Source organism: Triticum aestivum, chromosome 6A (assembly GCF_018294505.1).
Source record: "Triticum aestivum cultivar Chinese Spring chromosome 6A, IWGSC CS RefSeq v2.1, whole genome shotgun sequence".
NCBI classification, from domain to species: Eukaryota; Viridiplantae; Streptophyta; class Magnoliopsida; order Poales; family Poaceae; genus Triticum; species Triticum aestivum.
Window position 1 is genome coordinate 293,268,643 of NC_057809.1, and position 10,943 is coordinate 293,279,585.

Sequence of the window (10,943 nt, forward strand, 5' to 3'; positions counted from 1 at the left end):
TTCCTTTTGCTTCCAAGAACCTCCTTACGACTGTCCATACATTTTTTCCATCCTTTGATTTGCATGTCTCCACTTCTTTTAGAAATCTCGTATGGACAGTTGAGATTCGTAGGATGACCTGGCTGTATGTTCAAAACATTAAGGCTACCTTTCTGATACATCAAATGAGGCACACAATTCTCTGGGATTATCTGTTGAAAAACATAGTAATAACTTCATAGTTAGCAATGATGTACTAGTTTTAGAAGTATGCAAAAGATGCACGGATGTCGTAATAGTAAAAAATCTTACCAGGGTATCTCCATGGTAGTTACCGTAGTTGAACACCTGCACTAGTGGCACATATTGACCATAATGTTGAGGAGTTTGATTGTAGATATTGTAATTCTCAATGGCAGTACAAAATCCGATCAGATGATTTTTCTCCTTGTGAGTTGTTAATTTGGAGACATCGGTGTAGTGGGTTTTGTCTACCATCTCCCGCACATTCTTTGAACAATGAAAATAAGCTGTCAATGGAAATAACCTATCAACTATTTTGAAATAAACAATATAAATTAGTTAATAACTATGTTTGAGAAACTCACATAGCGGTAGAATTGGAGGCGTATCAACAAGGACCCAAATGTCCATATTGTCTTGCTCGATTTTAGGATCACCAAGATCCATGGTGACAAGCATACCTTCATCAAAACCATACATCTTGCAAAATGCTTCCCAATTTTTGCAACCAAAATAAGTTACGCTCCCAGAATTATACAAATTTACTTCAAAATCCACATCGTGGCGAGTCCTTAGGTGAATTTTCTTTGTTTCAGAAATTTCATGGTCTTCAAAATCCATCCTCTCCAAGACATAGCGTCTTGCATGGCATGGGATAAGCTATACTCGAATTGAAAAATATGAAAATTACATGTTGAAATTGTTGAAGTCATGCTTAATTATGAAAATAACACTTGTCGTCGTTGTGTACCGTTTCAACTTCGAAGGTCTCCTCAAGCTTAATGCTGAAACGCCGATCATCGTCCAGGTGAGGCATGTCGCACAGACCTCGATCGTCGTGGCACCAGCCGCACTCCCCTGGGAGACTTTCATCGTCCGATGACGACATATCCTACGTTCATAATTCAAAACTACATCATCTCTTGCGTTGGGTCCAATAAGATAATCCATAGTGTGGTGAAAACACGCCCTTCGAACTGGTTTGAGCTATTGGTGAATGGAGATGATCTAAGATTTTTAGTAGTAAGAAGTGAAGTGGTAATTTTGAGAGAAAATGGTTAGGATGAGTGGTTCCTCTTTCCTGTTTAGCTTTACAATAGAATATTGTTAGTCATGCACACTTGTGCATTTTCAGCCAGGCCCAGTGGAGTTGGCCTAAAAACATTTCTTTCTTTAAGCCTGCTACATCCATCTCAAGTATTTATGGTCAAGGGTTAGCAGGGCCATCCAAATAGAATATGTGGTATGGGCTTTTTTAGTAGGTCATCCTACCAGATTAGGGTTTATCGATGACGAGCAACTGACATTAGTAATAACTATGAGTTGATATCACACTTCTATATGTATAACATAAGAGGCAGTTGATCCTACCTAATTAAGTACTAAGATACCTCGGCCCATGCATTAGTCGCAAGTACCCCATATGTCCTATTTTTGGCAAAGTCATGCTAAAATTCACGGAAAATTTCAGCATGACCTTTGCTGAAAATAGAACATATGGAGTACTCGAATTTGCCGGAATGGAAGTTAATCGACATTCCAGCAAACTCAAGGGCCTCTTGGGGTACCTGCAAAATCATTATCCCCGCGTAATGAAGTCGCCAATGGGTCATTTCAGAAGATCACAAGTAGCATCATCAGAAGTACAACATCATCACGTACAACAGCAGCAGCAGTGAATACATGCATAACAATAGCAGCAGCAGGTTTATTCTTCTTCTTCATAAACATTAATTGGTGTGGGTGACTCTATCTGCCCTCTAACGACTCACTCAACTTAACAGGACAACCCACAAGCATTATTTTGATTCCAATAGCTGCTGTAAAATACATCCAGCAAAGATGCTCTAAAATCAGAAATACTACCCCCCCAAATCTTTAGCTCAATTCTGAAAATACATGGCTAGGACAACGGTAGAATTCAACCACAAGCCCAAGCCTATACTTAAGTAGGCCCAGGTCCATTAAATTCTTACAGAAACCAAGAAATGGAATCAACTCCCCTTGTTGTTGATTCAGTCATGGGAGATGCCATGTCTCAAAAATAACAAGTAGCGCCATCATGTTTGATTTCAATATAAGGAATAATAAAAAATTAACAGTTAAGATCCCAGGTGAGTAACACACTTTGGTCTTCTAGTTACAAAACAAAACTGACATAACTCCTTAATCACTATTTCAGCAAGCAGCAGAGGAGGTTTAACGGAAAGGAGCATATGTAGAAATACACAGCAGAAAAATACAAGAAGCCTTTGACACTCTGCTGCTCAAGGTACCAATACCCCATGCACATGTATTTGGGTAAGCAGCAGAGCAGAGGAGGAGGCCATTTAATCAGGTAAATGGTGCATTTACAAATTCTTTTCTCCTAGGAACTAGAAGAAAATCTCAGTCACTGAAATGGACACATAGGGCAACAAAACTAGTGCCTAAACTAAACTAACTAATTAGACTAACTAACTAAACAAGTCCCTAAACAAGGAGCCTAAACTAACTAATTAACTAACTAACTAATTAGACTAACTAATTAGACTAACTAACTAAACTAGTGCCAAAACTAAACTAACTAATTAGACTAACTAACTAAATTACAAGAAAATCTCAGTCACTGAAATGCAGCAGCAGTTAGTAGCAGAGGAGAGCGGGATCAGGGGGCAGCAGGGCAGCCCGGACAGCTGCAGGCGCAGGCAGCAGCAGCTTCGACAAGCAGAGGCAGCAGCAACACTCGGTGTGGATGAGCGGGCGTGAGGCAGAGGGCGGCCAGCGCGAGCAGGGGGTGGCCTGGGGGTCAGGGGAAGGCGGGCATGGGCGCAGGGCTACCGGCCAGGTGATGTGGGGCTCGCGGCCAGGGACTTCAGAGGCACGGCCTGGCGCGACACACGTGCAGCAGGACGGGGCAGCAGAAGGAAGCCCGGTGCGCGGCGAGGCCGTATGCCGCGCAGCAGCAGTAGGGTTCGGGCATGATGGAGTTGGCGTCCTACGGCATCTAACTCGAAGGGGGAAAGGGGGGCGAGGGAGGAGCTCACCGTGATGGCAACGGCGAGATGGGGAGCACCGGTGGCGATGGCGAGCGGAGGAAGAAGAAGTGCTCGGGCCTCCTCTCCTGGTGGACGCGGGCCTCCTCGTCCTAGTGCTCCGGGGGTTGGCAGTCGTGGCGGCAGGCCGTCGGTGGCGAGGACCGAGACGGCGAGGCGGGGTGCGGGGGTCGTCGGAGCGGGTGTGGAGCGAGGGGGGGGGAGTGGATCTGGCGAGGGAGGGACGAAGGGATCGGGCGAATTAGCTAGGGGGTGGGGGGGAAGATTACTAATGGCGCACCCCCTGGCGGTGCGCCATTAGTATGTTTTTTGGATAGCAATGGCGCACCCCCGAGCGGTGCGCCATAAGTAACCTTTTTTTAGATAGCTATGGCGCACCAGCCAGCGGTGCGCCATAAGTAATTTTTTTATTATTATTTTTTACTGCATCTAATAAGTTTTTAGAAAATGAATATGAATATGAAACAGTAATAAATTTTTATAAAAACAATAATAATTTTTTAAAAAATATCATCAAATTTGTTATTTGAAAAAATTTATGAATATAAAAATATCATCAAATTTGTTATTTGAAAATATAATCAAATTTGTTTTTTGGATTTTTAGTTGCATTCATTTGTGACGGTAGAGCGGGGGAGGGTGCGGGGGGTCCTCGGCGGCGATGGAGCGGAGGAGGGTGCAGTGGGTCGTCGGCGGCGGTGGAGCGGGGGAGGGTGCGGGGGTGTCCTCGATGGTGGTGGAGCGGGGGAGGGTGTGGTGGGTCGTCCGCGGCGGTGGAGCGGGGGAGGGTGCGGGGGTGTCCTCGGCGGCGGTGGAGCGGGGGAGGGGGCGGTGGGTCGTCGGCGGCGATGGACCGGTGGAGGGTGCGGGGGTGTTCTCGGCAACGATGGAGCGGGGGAGGGTACGGTGGGTTGTCGGCGACAGTGGAGCGGGGGAGGGTTCGGGGGTGTCCTCTACGGCGGTGGAGCGGGGGAGGGTGTGGTGAGTCGTCGGCGGTGGTGGAGCGGGGGAGGGTGCGGTGGGTGCTTGGCGGCGGTGGAGCGGGGAAGGGTGCGGGGGTGCTTGTGGTGCGCCATTAGTAGTTTTGCAAAAAAAATTATAGTAGTGGTGCACTATGTGGCAGGTGCGCCATTACTAGTTAAAACTAGTAATGGCGCATTGTGCCTTGGTGCGCCATTAGTATTTTTGGGAAAAAATTGTTACTAGTGGCGCACCGAGGGTCTGGTGCGCCATTAGTGTCTATCACACTAATGGCGCACCAACAAATGGTGCGCCACTGCTATATAGTAGTGGTGCACCACATGTCTGGTGCGCCATTAGTGGCCATATCATCTATAGCCCTTTTCCTAGTAGTGCATTATGCAATAATGAGCAGGGACTTTGTAAATATGATCATGTAAACTTGAGCAGCAACGTGTAGCCCCCAAGGGCCGGCTCAGTAAGATATTACTGAGGTGGGACTGTGTATATGATTCATTGATAATAACATCATATGATGTAATCTCCACCATGGGGCTTGAACCCATGTCCACAAGGTTAAGACCTTGTACTCTACCAACTGAGTAGTGGATCTTTCAATATAATGGATTAAGGCTTGTGTACCTTGAATTTTCGATAGGAGCAATTGGTAGCCCTCAAGGGCCGTCTCATTTAGAATGTCATGAGTCGGGTCTTCAATAAGTTGAGAAAAAAATGACTTTGCATTAGCACCCAAGTGTCATGGTGCATGCTTGCAGTGACATGAGATTTGTATATTTGATGTAATCTCAACTTGAATAATGTAGCCCCCAAGTGTCGGGTCGTAAGCCTGCAGCGACTCGGGACTATTCCTTCCATTGTAGAATACATCATATCCATTGATAAGATAGTATCCATTGCGCTAAACCGACTTTGAAAACCTTATCTGTTGACAAGTAAATTCAGAGTTTAAATACCCGGTGGCCCTTGGCCGATGGCGATTTAATACGCCTCCATTGTAAGCCGGAATTTTGATAACCCGACTATTTATAGCCTTTGAGAAAATCCAGAACAGATAATCATTTTGGAGCATCAATTTTAATGATGAGCTTGGACTTAAGCATTGATATAAGTCATAGTTCTGCAAATCCTGCACAGAGTTTAAACAACATATGCCCTGGCAACTTAACGTTAAAAGACAGGGCAGGTAACCACCCAAATGTAGTATTTATCCTGCACACAAGTAGAACACAAGAACCTTTGGCGATTTACAGCAGGGCGGGTCATAATATCTTACATATGATGTAACATTCCAAATTTTCAATTTGGAATGTTATACATTAGGTCATCATGCATATCATGTTTTATTTTGATTTTGGTTTTGATCCTAGAAAATCCTAAGCAACTCAAGGACCCACAGAGAGAGTTGGGGAATTCGTTATTTACATATTTGAGTTTTCTCAAATTATGTAAACAGGATCATTTGATTTTAATTATTTTATCATCAATTATTTCTATTACAAAAATATGAGAGAGGGAATAAAATGACTTTCCCAAAATATAGAAATATTGAGGATTTAATAAAAAAATCAAATAAGATTTATTTCGGAGTTTTTCGGTATTTTTGTTTGAATTTAGGAAAAATGCGCGTTTTTCAAAGTTGTAGTTTGGGCCCAAATAAGTGTTCACTTTTTCGGGCTTGATTTTAGAAGCCCGGGAAAATTTATTTCGTGAATTTTGGAGTCCGTTTAGTATTTCTTTTTATTTTTCTTCCGAGCGGATTTTTTTCAAAAAAAACGCGGAACCGACTATGGGCCGTACTCGGCCAGGACACCGCCGGCCGAGGCCTTTATAAGCCGCCGCCCCGGGGCCCGAGAGAGCCCAGCCGACCCAGCCGAAACCCTAACCCTAGCCCAGCCCCGCCGCCGCCGCCAGCCGCCGCCACCCGCCGCCGCCGCCGGAGCCTCGCGTCGCCCGAGGTTCGCCGCCCTCGAAATCTGTGCCGTTTTTTTAAAAAAAAAATCTGTTCGTCGTTTTTCCTTTTCGTCGGATTTTCCGCGGTTATTTTCTAATCGCGATCTCTGATCTGATTTTCGTTTTAGTATAACTTTTCGCTCGTTTATCGGAATCAGGCGATTCAAGTGCGTGGAGTCTCGTCTCGAAACCCTCTTTCCGAATAATCAACTTAAACAAGTTTTTGCTACTATAAAATTTGCCTTAGATCTAGATTACTAGAACGAAGTTGTTTTCTTTCGCCGTTTGATTTCTTTTGCTTCGTTCGATTTGATTCTTTTTGCAAACCAGGGTTCTTAAGTTGAACTTTTTGGTTAGATCTTCTATTTGAGTTTTACCTGTGCATTAGATGAGTACTTATTATATGCTTGTTTGTTTGTCTGCGATAGAATACCCGGAGTGCGCCACCTGTTACTTTGAATCTCTAGGTTTCGCGGATCATCAGCAAGGCAAGTAACACTTTGATCATACCTTTTTCTACAACCCAGTTTTATTGCATTAGATCAATCCTCACACATTGCATGATTAGGATCTAATTAAATTGTGGGATGGGAAGTAGATGAGGTAGTACCTATTACCTGTTTATTATCAAACCTTTGGGAGTTACTTCTACGTTTGCTTATTATGCCATGCTATGCTAGTAGACGTGGATTGGGTGAGTGATATCCATGACAGATGTGAGATTGTTAATTAATGGTTTATCTAAGGTGGCAACCTAACACACATCTGGGTGGATTGAGGCACCTGGGTATTCCAGGACTTGCCTGTTTTTCTTTTGGACCGCCACCCAGGCTCAAAGGGATCATGAGATTATTCATACTAGAAACTTCCGTGTGCAGCCACAAGCCATTATGGGCTCTGGCATAGTTGATTAAGTTGTGCGAACTCTTACAGTGGTAGACTAGCAGATGTAGGGGATGTAGGTGGTACGGTCTACCCGATCGTAACGTGCTAGCGCTTCTGAAAGACTATGTCTCGGTCATCCGTTTCTCAAACACCATGTAGTGCGAGAAATCCAACGGAGGCGATCGAGTCTTGTGGGGAAAAGTGCGCAAACCTCTGCAGAGTGTAACAAACTAATCATGGTTAGCCGTGTCCCCGGTTATGGACAATCTTGAGTATCTAGTACCTGGATTATCATGTGAATCTCACCATGTTACTCTAAAGTTAATTTTGTTGGGTTTAATGATGTTACTTAATTGGGATTGAGAATGCTGTCAACCATTCTCAATGTTTAACAACCACCATGATAGTAATTAAATTTATTCCTTTGAAGTAGGGAAAAATTGGCTTTACGCAAAAACTGTAACCATAGAGCTTTCCACCAGCCAAATATGCATATAGTATAGCTGTTTCATTCCATTACTCTCTATGTGTTACCTTGCCAGCATATTCCATGTGCTGACCCGTTTTCGGGCTGCAACGTTAATGTTGGAGACTTTTCAGATGACGATTGAGGAGTTTTAGGTTGTGGTTCTATACTCAGTGATGCCGTTGGAGTTGATGGACTCACTTATCTTCCAAGCCTTCCGCTGTTATCGTTATTAGATGGCCTTAAGCCATATTTATTGTAATAAGTTCTCTTTTGAGACACTCGATGTAATAAGTGTGTGATTGCTACTCTGGTATAAATCTTTCGAGTACTGTGTGGTGTCAGCATTACTGATCCAGGGATGACACCAGAGCACAGAGATCAGACTGTTTGAGGTCTGGTCGCTACAGAGATGGTATCAGAGCACACGCTGACTGTAGGACACGACCACTAAGCTAAAGACCTAGATCACTACTCACTCTCTTCTCTTCTGACTTCTCATCTTTTCTACTCTTTAGGATGGCGGATGCAAGGAACAAGTTCACCCAACCAGATGAGGATACACCCTTTGGACACCACTTGAAGGAAGTCACTAGATACCTGAACATAGGAATACCAATCTTCACGGGAACCTAGAATGCCACTTTACCTGAAGAAGAGCGCTGGATGATTCAAGTTCAAGTTCCAGGAAGGACGTTCATGCCAGTCACTGAGCCCATAGAGTTTTCTTTTGATGCACCAACTTGGAGTCTAGGAAAGAGTATGGTAGCTCACATCGCCATGGTACGCATTGGAGAAGTCTACCGCAAGGATCTCAAGGATACTATCTACCAGATTTGTGGGTGTCGAGATGAACACTGGGAGATGATCAGCGCCAGGAAAGATAGATCAATTGCAGCTTTTATTCAGGAGTTAAATCAACACATTCGACGACAGGAGAATCAGATGTACGCCGACATGATAGATCTGAAGAAGGCTAATACTAGAACCAAGGAACTGGAGGAAGAACTCAAGGCTACACGCGAAGATTATGAAGAAGAAATTGAAGTATTGGTGGAGAAGAATGACGATCTGATCAAGAAGATTGGAATATTTATGGGAGGCCCGACACCAGTAGATGAAGACGAAGAACCCAAGGAGATTAGCCCGGAAGACTACATCATCATTGACGGCACCGACTCGGAACAAGATAGTAGCAATGATGACTATGTTGATGAAGCAGGAGCAGATATCATGGAGTCTACAACCGTAGAATATTTCTAGTAGACCACCTCATCAGTAGTAGTAGTCCACCATGTAAATTTAGTAGTCCGAGCACTTTGCGATAGTTAGATCGATTGTATGCCTTTGTTTGTCTGATTGAAGTGAATTGTTTGCTTTTGCCTCATGTGCATATGGGTAGTGTTTTCTCTTTAGACCCCCTCTATTCTTATATCTCTTCTTTTCTAAACCCTTAGATGCCTCCGAGACGTGACCCCAGATTTGCCTTTCCGCGGGAACTCACCCAGTTGATCCAGCAGCAGAACACCTTGATGCAGTTGCTAGTTCAGAATCAGAATCAGGGGAACAACAACAACAATCCACCACCACCACCTGTTGACCACTTAGCCCGTTTTCTTAGGCTGAATCCGTCGGTGTTTTCCAGTAGCATTGAGCCGATAGTAGCAGATGATTGGCTCCGCAAGATAGCTAGGGAGTTGACCACAGTAGGATGCACAGATGCGGAGAAGGTGAAGTTTGCCGCACATCAGTTAGAAGGACCTGCAGCATCCTGGTGGGAGAATTTCACAGCCACCTTTCCAGTCGACACTGTCACATGGGACCAGTTTCAGCAGGCTTTTCGTACTGCCCATGTTTCAGCAGGAGCAATGGCCATGAAGAAGCGTGAGTTTCGTAACTTGCGCCAAGGAGGACGGACAGTTGGCCAGTATGTGGAGGAGTTTAGTAAGCTAGCACGTTATGCCCCAGATGACGTTGCTACGGATGCAGCTAAGCAGGAGAAATTCCTGGAAGGACTGAATGATGAGTTGAGTATGCAGTTGATGGTAGCCACCTTCAACAACTACCAGGAGTTGGTAGATCGTGCTCTTATGATTGAAGGGAAGCAGCAGCAAATTGAGAACCGCAAGAGGAAGTATGGACAAGGAAAGTATAATTCAGGAGCTCAGCAGAAGCCTCGCTTTACCCCTAGACCGGGAGGACATTTTCAGCATACCCATGGAGTAGGTAGCTCGCACAATCACAATGGCACCAAGAATGGTAATGGGAATGGAGGAAGCAATGGCCATAACCGCAGCACCCCATCAACCCCAGCCAAGAAGGACTTGAGCCAAGTCACTTGCTATAAGTGTTCGAAGCCAGGACATTATGCAAATGAATGTCCTGAAGGCCAAAACGGCAATGGAAGTTCTGGAAAGAAGCCGAACCCTTTCAACAGGGGACAGGTGAACCACGTTAATGTGGAGGAGGTTGAAGCTCAGCCCGATGCAGTAATAGGTAAGTTTTTGGTTAAGTCATTTACTGCACTCGTTCTTTTTGATACTGGTGCATCGCATTCATACATATCAAGGGGATTTGTGGATAAGTATAACCTACCAACCCAAGCCCTTAGGTCACCCATGTTAGTAACCTCGCCAGGAGCAGAGTATGTGGCTAGTCTATGGTGTGATCGGTTACCATTAAGGATTGGTAACTATGTTTTTCCCTCAGACCTAATAGTATTGGAATCTCAAGGATTGGATGTGATATTAGGCATGGATTGGTTATCAAAGTATGAAGGGAATATTGAGTGTGCTAGTAAGTCAATTTTGCTTACCACACCAGAAGGGAGAAGGATCAAGTATGTATCCCGGCATGTGCCAAAGAGGACACAAGTAAATTCCTTATCAGGAGTTGTGCAGGAGGAAGTACCAGTGGTAAAGGATTTTCCTAATGTATTTCCTGAAGAGTTGCCAGGCATGCCACCGGATAGAGACATTGAGTTTTTGATTGAGCTTTTACCAGGCACTGGGCCAATATCAAAGAGACCATATAGGATGCCAGCAAAGGATTTGGTGGAAATTAAGAAGTAGATTAAGGAGTTACTGGATAAAGGTTACATTCGCCCAAGTTCTTCGCCTTGGGGATCACCAGTACTTCTAGTGGAGAAGAAGGATGGATCATTAAGGATGGTTGTTGACTATCGAGGATTGAACGAAGTAACAATCAAAAACAAGTACCCACTACCAATGATCAACGATCTGTTTGATTGATTGCAAGGAGCTAAAGTATTTTCCAAGATCGATTTGCGATCAGGATACCACCAGTTGAAGATTCGAGAACAGGATATACCTAAGACAGCTTTTACCACCAGGTATGGGCTGTATGAGTATACCGTTATGTCATTTGGTCTGACTAACGCGCCT